The following is an 8,131-nucleotide window of genomic DNA, read 5'->3' as shown; positions in this document are numbered from 1 at the left end:
TGGGCTGGTCCTTGATTTTGATTTAATTCACATGGTTAAAGATGATAGATTAATAGCTACCACAAATCTAAGCTGTGCTTGATGCTATTGTTGTTGCTGATTTTATCACTTGGGCTAAGTTGTTGTGAATGATCTAATCAGTTGTCCTTCCTGGTATACTGAAAACAATGTTGACTAAAAGTCATTAGAAACTCAAAACCTAAAGACCAGCTATATCTGGAAGACACCTCTGAGAAGCAATCATTCCATAAGAGTTCTAAATAAAAGCTACAACAATACTTACAATAGCAATACTGAAGTACCAACCCAGGATTTAAACCATAAATAACACAAACAACAAAAGTAGAAACAAAAACACACCTAAGCAAGGCACAAACCCAGATGTCCAGCTCACCAGAGGCAAATTCTGAGGAAAACGGGGTAGAAAAATCTGATAATCAACCACCTGGACACCCTGAACTGATAGCACAGGAAGTAATAAAGTAGACGAATGAAGCTCTAGAAAAATTCAAAACAAAAGCAAATACCCAGATAACCACAGAGATGGTGAGCAGAATGAAAGCTATGATTAGAGATTTGAGAACAGAAACAGATAAAAAATAAAATAGATGAGCTCAAGACCATGATGGAAAATGTGAATGCCCAGCGTAGGAAAGAAATGGAATCCATGAAACAGATTCAAACAGATATCTAGGAGATTAAAAACTCTACTTAAAGTATTCAAAGAAGAATGATCCAATGTGCAGACAGAATATCATCAGATATAGAAGACAAGGATTGTGGTTAGTGACCATGAAAAGAGAGATCTCTTAAAAATAGTAAGGGACCATGAGAAATCAATCCAGCAGCTCCAAGATGACACAAAGAAGAGTAACATAAGACTGACAGGAGTCCACAAAAAAGTGGGAGAAAGTATAAATGACATTTTTAAAAAACTGTTCATGGTATTAATGACAGAAAACTTCTCAAACAGAGCAAAAGAATTTGACATACAAATAAGTGAGGCTCATAGGACTCCAACTAGCCATGATTTTTTTTAAAAAATGCACACTTTGGCATAGTCCAGATTCCAGAAACCCAACAGAAGAACAAAATACTACAAGCAGTTAGAGAAAAGAAACAAATCATATACAAAGGAAAGCCCATTAGAATTGCAGCAGACTTTTCAGCACAAACCCTCAAGTCAAGAAGAGCCTAGAGTGAGATTTTTCAAGCAGTAAAAGAAAACAACTAATGAGAAACTAGAAGCATTTATAGCTAAATGGATGCACATTGAAGCTATACTCTTAAGTGAAATAAATAGGACACATGAATAAATACTGAATAGTTTCTCTGGTGTGAAAAACTAAAAGTGTAAATAAGGTTCAAATATAAATTTGAGAGTGTGAAATAGGAAGAAAATGGCTAAAGGGGAAGTGGGAAGGGAAGGAGAAAGGAAATAAAGGAAAAGAAAAAATGTGAAAAAAAGGAAAAAATAGAAACAAAGTCTTTGTAAATATGGAAGGGTGAAGGGGTGAAGAGAGGGCAGGGGTGTGGGAAAAAAACAAGAACCAAGATATATCATATAAAGGTACAAGTTCCCAGTGATAAATGTAACTGTATTGTTTGCTTTAAATGTACCAATAAACTTAATGAAAAAAGAGAAAACAACTAGATTTTTTTTTGCAAAACTATCTTTCAAAATTGATGGGGAGCTGGGCATGGTGGTGCATGCCTGTAATCCCAGCACTCAGGAGGCTGAGGCAGGAGGATTGCTGTGAGTTCGAGACCAGCCTGGGCTACATAGTGAGTTCCAGGTCAGTCTCAACTACATAGTGAGAGCCTGTCTCAAAAAAACAACAACAACAAAAAACAAAATAAAACAAAAAAAAACTGATGGGGAAATAAGATGCTTCCATGACAACGAACACCTGAGAAACTTTGTGAATACCAAACCAGCACTTCAAACAATTCAAACAATTATCCTAGAAAAAGACAATGAAGGTCACAACTCCATGAGGCCCAACAGAGCAAACCCATCAAGCAAGGCAAAAAATTAAAGGGAGAGGGGGAAAATAAAAAATAAAGAGACAACAACAGGAAAATAACATGACAAGGATAAGTCAACACATATCAGTTATAACCATCAATGTTAATGGCCTCAATTCACCATTCAAAAGAAATAGACTGGCAGAATAGATTAAGAAACAAAATCCAACAATATGCTGTATACAAGAAACCCACTTAATCCACAAAGAAATTCATAGGCTGAGAATAAAAGGATGGAATACGGTACTCCATGCAACAAGAGCCCAGAAAAAAGTGGGGGTAGATATCTTATTTGTAGACAGAATAGATTTCAAACCAAAACTAATTAAGAGAGACAAAGAAGGCCACTATGTCCTTATAAAGGGAACAATACAAGAGGAAGAAATGACAATCATAAATATATGCACCAAATACTAATGCCCCCAACTATACAAAACAATTATTAATGAATATGAAAAATGAAATAAGCACTAATGCAACTGTAGTAGGGGATCTCAATACTCCACTGACACAAACAGATCATCTAAACAAAAAATCAATAATGAAATAACAGAACCGAACCAAGTCTTAGAAGAAACAGACTTAGTAGATGTCTACAGAGTGTCCCACCCCACGAAATCAGAATATACATTCTTTTTGGCTGCACACGGGTCATTCTCCAAAATAGACCACATGATAGCTCACAGAATAATGAAAAGGAATTGAAGTTATCCCCTGTATATTATCAGACCATAGTGCAATTAAACTGGAGACCAATAGCCTAAGAAACTGCAAGAACTTCACAAACACAGGGAAATTAAATAACACCCTGCTGAACAACCACTGTGTCGCAGAGGAAGTTGAAGAAATTAGACAGTTTCTACAATTAAATGATAATGCCAATACAACATACAGGAATCTATGGGACAATATGAAAGCAGTTCTACAAGGGAAATTCATAGCAGTAAATGCCCATTATAGGAAAACAGAGCAAGCTCAAATAAACAACCTAATTCTTAACCTTAAGCTCCTAGAAAAAGAAGAGCGAGACAAACTGAAAGCTCATACAAGGGAGGAAATTATAAAGATCAGAGCAGAAATTAATGCAATGGAGACTATATATAAAAAAATCAATGAATCAAAGAGTTGGTTTTTTGAAAAGAATAAATAAAATTGATAAATACTTAGCCAACCTTATCAAAAAAAGGGAAGGAAAAAGATCAAATTCATTCCATTAGGAATGAAAAAGGTGAAGTCACAACAGATCCAGCAGCAATCCAGAGGATCATCCATGCCTACTTTGAAACCTGTACTCTAACAAAATGGAAAATACAGAAAGAGTCGACAGTTTCCTAGATACGTACAAATTTCCAAAGTTGAACGAAGAAGATAGAAAAAGTCTAAACACCCAATTACACTCAGTGACGTTGAAAATGTAATTAAAACATTGCTAACAAAGAAAAGCCCAGGTCCTAATGACTTCACTGTTGAATTCTATACATTAGAGAACTATCGCCACTACTCTTTAAACTCTTCATTGAAAATGAAAGGGAAGGAATACTTCCAAATTCATTCCTGGAAGCAAATGTTACTTTGATTCCAAAACCAGAGAAAGATCCAACCAAAAAAGAGAACTACAGGCCAATCTTCCTAATTAACATAGATGTAAAAATCCTCAATAAGATACTGGCAAACACAATACAGAAGATCATCAAGAAGATCATACACCCTTGACCAAGTCAGATTTATCCCAGGGATGCAAGGATGGCTCAATTTACATAAATCAATAAATATAATATACTATATTAACACATCAAGGACAAAAACCATATGATCATTTCAATAGATGCAGAAAAGCATTCAATGAAATTGAACACCCGTTCATGATAAAAACCCCACAGAAAATTGGAATAGATGGTCTTTATCTCAACCTGATAAAGGCTATCTATGAAAAACCAACAGTCAATAGCATTCGAAATGGTCAAAAACTGAAAACCTTCACACTAAAATCAGGAACAAGACAAGGATGTCCACTGTCACCACTCCTGTTCAATATAGTTCTAGAAACATTACGCAAAGCAATTAGACAAGAGAAAGAAACAAAAGGAATAAAGATAGGAAAGGAGGTAGTTAAACAGTCTCTATTTGCTGATGATATGATACTTTACACAGAAGACCCAAAAAGCTCTGCAAAAAGACTTCTAGACTTAATTGACAGATTCAGTAGAGTAGCTAGATACAAAGTCAACACAAAAATCAATAGCCTTCTTGTACACAAATAACAGACTCATGAGAGAGAAATTAGGGAAATAATTCCTTTCACAGTAACATCCCAAAAAATGAAATATCTAGGAACCAATCTCATGAAGGAGACAAAAGACCTTTACACTGAAAATTATATCATTCTGAAAAAAGAGATAGAAGAGAATATAAGAAGATGGAATAACATCCCTTGCTCCTGGGTAGGAAGAATCCACATATTAAAAATGACCATACTTCCAAAACTTCTATACAGGTTCAATGCAATCCCAATTGAAATCCCAACAGTATATTTCACAGAACTTGAGAAAACAATCCAAAAATTAATTTGGAACCAGAAGAGACCTAGAATAGCAAAACCATTCTGGGCAACAGAGGATATCACAATTCCCAACTTGAAATTATACTACAAAGCCACTGTGATAAAACCAGCATGGTACTGGCAAAGAAACAGACCTGAGGATCAATAGAATAGATTAGAAAATGCAGAAACAACACCAGATATACTCTGCTACCTCATCTTTGACAAAGGAGCCAAACATCTTTACTATAGGAAAGATAACCTCTTTGGGGTCAGGGATTTAGCTCAGTGTTTCCAGCACCTGCCTCGCAAGCACAAGGTCCCAAATTCAATCCCCCAAACCAAAAAAAGTAATAATGGTAAAAATTAAAATGTAAGATAACCTCTTTAAAAAACTGGATTTCACTCTGCCAAAGATTAAAACTAGACCCCTATCTTTCACCATGCATTAAACTACAATTGAAATGGATTAAAGAACTAAATATTAAAACAGAAACACTAAACTTGCTGGAAGATAAGTTAGGTAGAACTCTTTAAGACTTTGGCATATGAAAAGACTTTATGAACAAATCCTCAGTAGCATGGGAACTAGCACGAAGAATCAACAACTAGGATCTCATCTTATTAAAAAGCTCCTGCAGTGCAAGAGAACAGCCAACAGAGCTAAGAGACAACCTACAATGTGGGGGAAAAATTTTATCAGCTGTTCCTCAGACAAAGGATTACTACCTAGAACATACAAAGAACTTTAAAAAAATCAGACCCACCCAAATATAAAGACCCAATTCAAAAATGGTAATCTGAACAGACATCTCTCAGACAAAGAATTAAAGCAGCAAATAAACATATGAAAAAATGTTTAACATCACTGGTCATTCAAGAGATGCAGATGAAAACAACACTGAGATTCCAACTCACCCCAGAAAGAATGGCTGCTATCAAGAAATTAACCAATAACAAATGCTGGCAGGGCTGTGGGGAGAAAGGACCCCTTCTCCATTGTTGGTGGGAGCGCAGACTGGTGCAACCACTGTGGAAATCAATATGGTGATACCTCAAAGAACCAGGATTAGAGGCCCCATTTGATCCAGCTATCCCTCTGCTGGGTATCTTCCCAAAAGATTTAAAAGAATCATACCACAGTGATATATGCACACCCATGTTTATAGCAGCACATTTTGTAATAGCTAAGGCTTGGAAACAGCCCAATTGCCCATCAGCTGGAGATTGGATAAAGAAGATGTGGTTTTTCTATAAAATGGACTACTACTCAGCCATGAAGAATGAGAAACTAGAGACTTTATAGCTAAATGGATGCACACTGAAGCTACACTCTTAAGTGAAATAAATAGGACATGCTTGAGTAAATACCAAATAATTTCTCCGGTGTGAGAAACTGAAAGAGTAACTAAGGATCAAAATGTATAATTCATAATGTAAAATGGATAATGGATAGGCAGAATCAATATAGTAAAAATGGCCAAACTTTCAAAAATGTTATATAGATTTAATGCAATCCCAATCAAAATATCAGTAACATTCCTTATAGAGATGAAGAAAGCAATCCTAAAATTCATATGGAACCAGAAGAGACCTGGAATAGCAAAAGAAATTCTGGGCAACAAATGCAAAAGAGGAGGCATCAGTCTTGGACTTCAAGTTATATTACAAAGCTATAGTGATTTTTTTTTAAATGGTATTGCCAAAACAAAAAAACCTAGCATATTCTTGGATCAATGAAACAGAATAGAAGATACAGAAACAATTCCAGGCACACTCATCTGTGTTAGTTTTGACAAAGGGGCCAAGTCCCTTTGCTGGAGGAAAGATAGTCTCTTCAGCAAATGGTGCTAGAAAAACTGACTATATGCATGCAGAAGGTTAAAATTAGAGCCAGAGATTTAGCTCAATGGTGCCTCACCTAACTTGCAGTTCAAGGTCTTGAGTTCAATTCCTGATACAAAAAAAAAGGGGGGCGTTAAGCTTAGGCCCGAATCTCTCACCATGCACTAAACTAAAATCAAAATAGATCAAAGATCTAAACATTAAGACAGAAGCACTTAATCTGAAAAAGATAAAATAGGTAAAACTCTTGAAGATATAGGTATAGGCAAAGACTTTATGAATAAAATCCTGGTTGCACAAGAAATAATACCAAAAATCAACAAAAAGAATCACATCAAATTAAAAAGCTTCTGCACAGCAAAGGAAATCACAAACAGAGTGAAGAGATAACCTACAGAATGGGAAAAAATTTTGATAGCTACTCCACAGACAAAGGACTAATATCTAGAATATATAAAATACTCAAAAAATTAGACCCCCCCCAAATCTCAGTTAAAGATGGGTATCTGAATTGAATAGACCCTTCTCAGATGATGAAATACAAACAGCCAATAAATATATGAAAAAATATCACTGGCAATTAGAAACCAAATGAAAACAACACTGAGATTCCATCTCACTCCAGAAAGAATAGCTACCTCAACGAATAAGAAATGCTGGAGAGGCTTCAAGGACGAAGGAGCCCGTCTCCATTGTTGGTAGGAGTGTAAATTGGCAACCACTATGGAAATCAGTATGACAATTCCTTAAAAAACTAAAAGTAGAAATTCCATTTGACCCAGCTATTCCCCTTTGAGTTATCTTCCCAAAAGAGTCAAAGATACCATACCACAGTGATGTATGCATATGCATTTTATAGCAGCGCAATCCATGATCACTAAATCTTTTTTGGGGGGGTAGTCTTGCTATGTAGTTCCAGCTGGCTTTGAACTCAAAGTTGTGGTAGTCCTCCTGCCTCAGCCTCCTGAGTGCTGGGATTACAAACGTGTGCCACCTCTCCTCATCATGGTCAGCAGAGGGAACTCGGGAGCCCCAGGGGTTCCCTCTCCTTGGAAGGCAGCCTGAGCTTTCTGTCCTGGGGTCTCATGATAAAGGGAGAAATGAATAGGTGGATGGAGGGATGGAAGGATGGATGAGGGTGGATAGTGGGCCGATGGGCAAAAGAAAGATTCAGCAAGTAAGTGATAGACCAAGTTCGCCTGCGTCCAGCAGGCAGATCCTTATAAGCATAAGGGAGGGATACCCTGCTTTTCAGCACTCAGAACGGCTCCCACAGGAACCCAACTTGTCACAGTCCCTGCCCCCTCCCCAACAGAGCAGCAGCCGGCTAGCCTTGTTTCCAACCGATTTCCACAACCGCGAGGCAGGCCGTGAGGTGGATTCATCCTCCGAGTGAGCCACCTGAGGTGAGGACGAAGACTCTCCTCGCGCTGTGACAGCAAGAGCAGGCTGACGAGCTGAGGTCAGGTCAGCAGGGGAGGAAGGCCTGGGACTGGACCCGCCGGCTTTGCCAGAGACTCTCCCAGCCGGCCAGCAGGGGGCAGCAGACGGCGTCCGCAGTACGCGGGGCCCGAGAGGTGGATTTCCTCCGAGTGAGCCACCTGAGGTGAGGACGAAGACTCTCCTCGCGCTGTGACAGCAAGAGCAGGCGGACGAGCTGAGGTCAGGTCAGCAGGGGAGGAAGGCCTGGGACTGGACCCGCCGGCTTTGCCAGAGAGA

Source organism: Fukomys damarensis, unplaced genomic scaffold, assembly GCF_012274545.1.
Source record: "Fukomys damarensis isolate Sample0158 unplaced genomic scaffold, DMR_v1.0_HiC HiC_scaffold_9, whole genome shotgun sequence".
Lineage (NCBI taxonomy): Eukaryota > Metazoa > Chordata > Mammalia > Rodentia > Bathyergidae > Fukomys > Fukomys damarensis.
Note: the sequence above shows the minus strand (reverse complement) of the source record.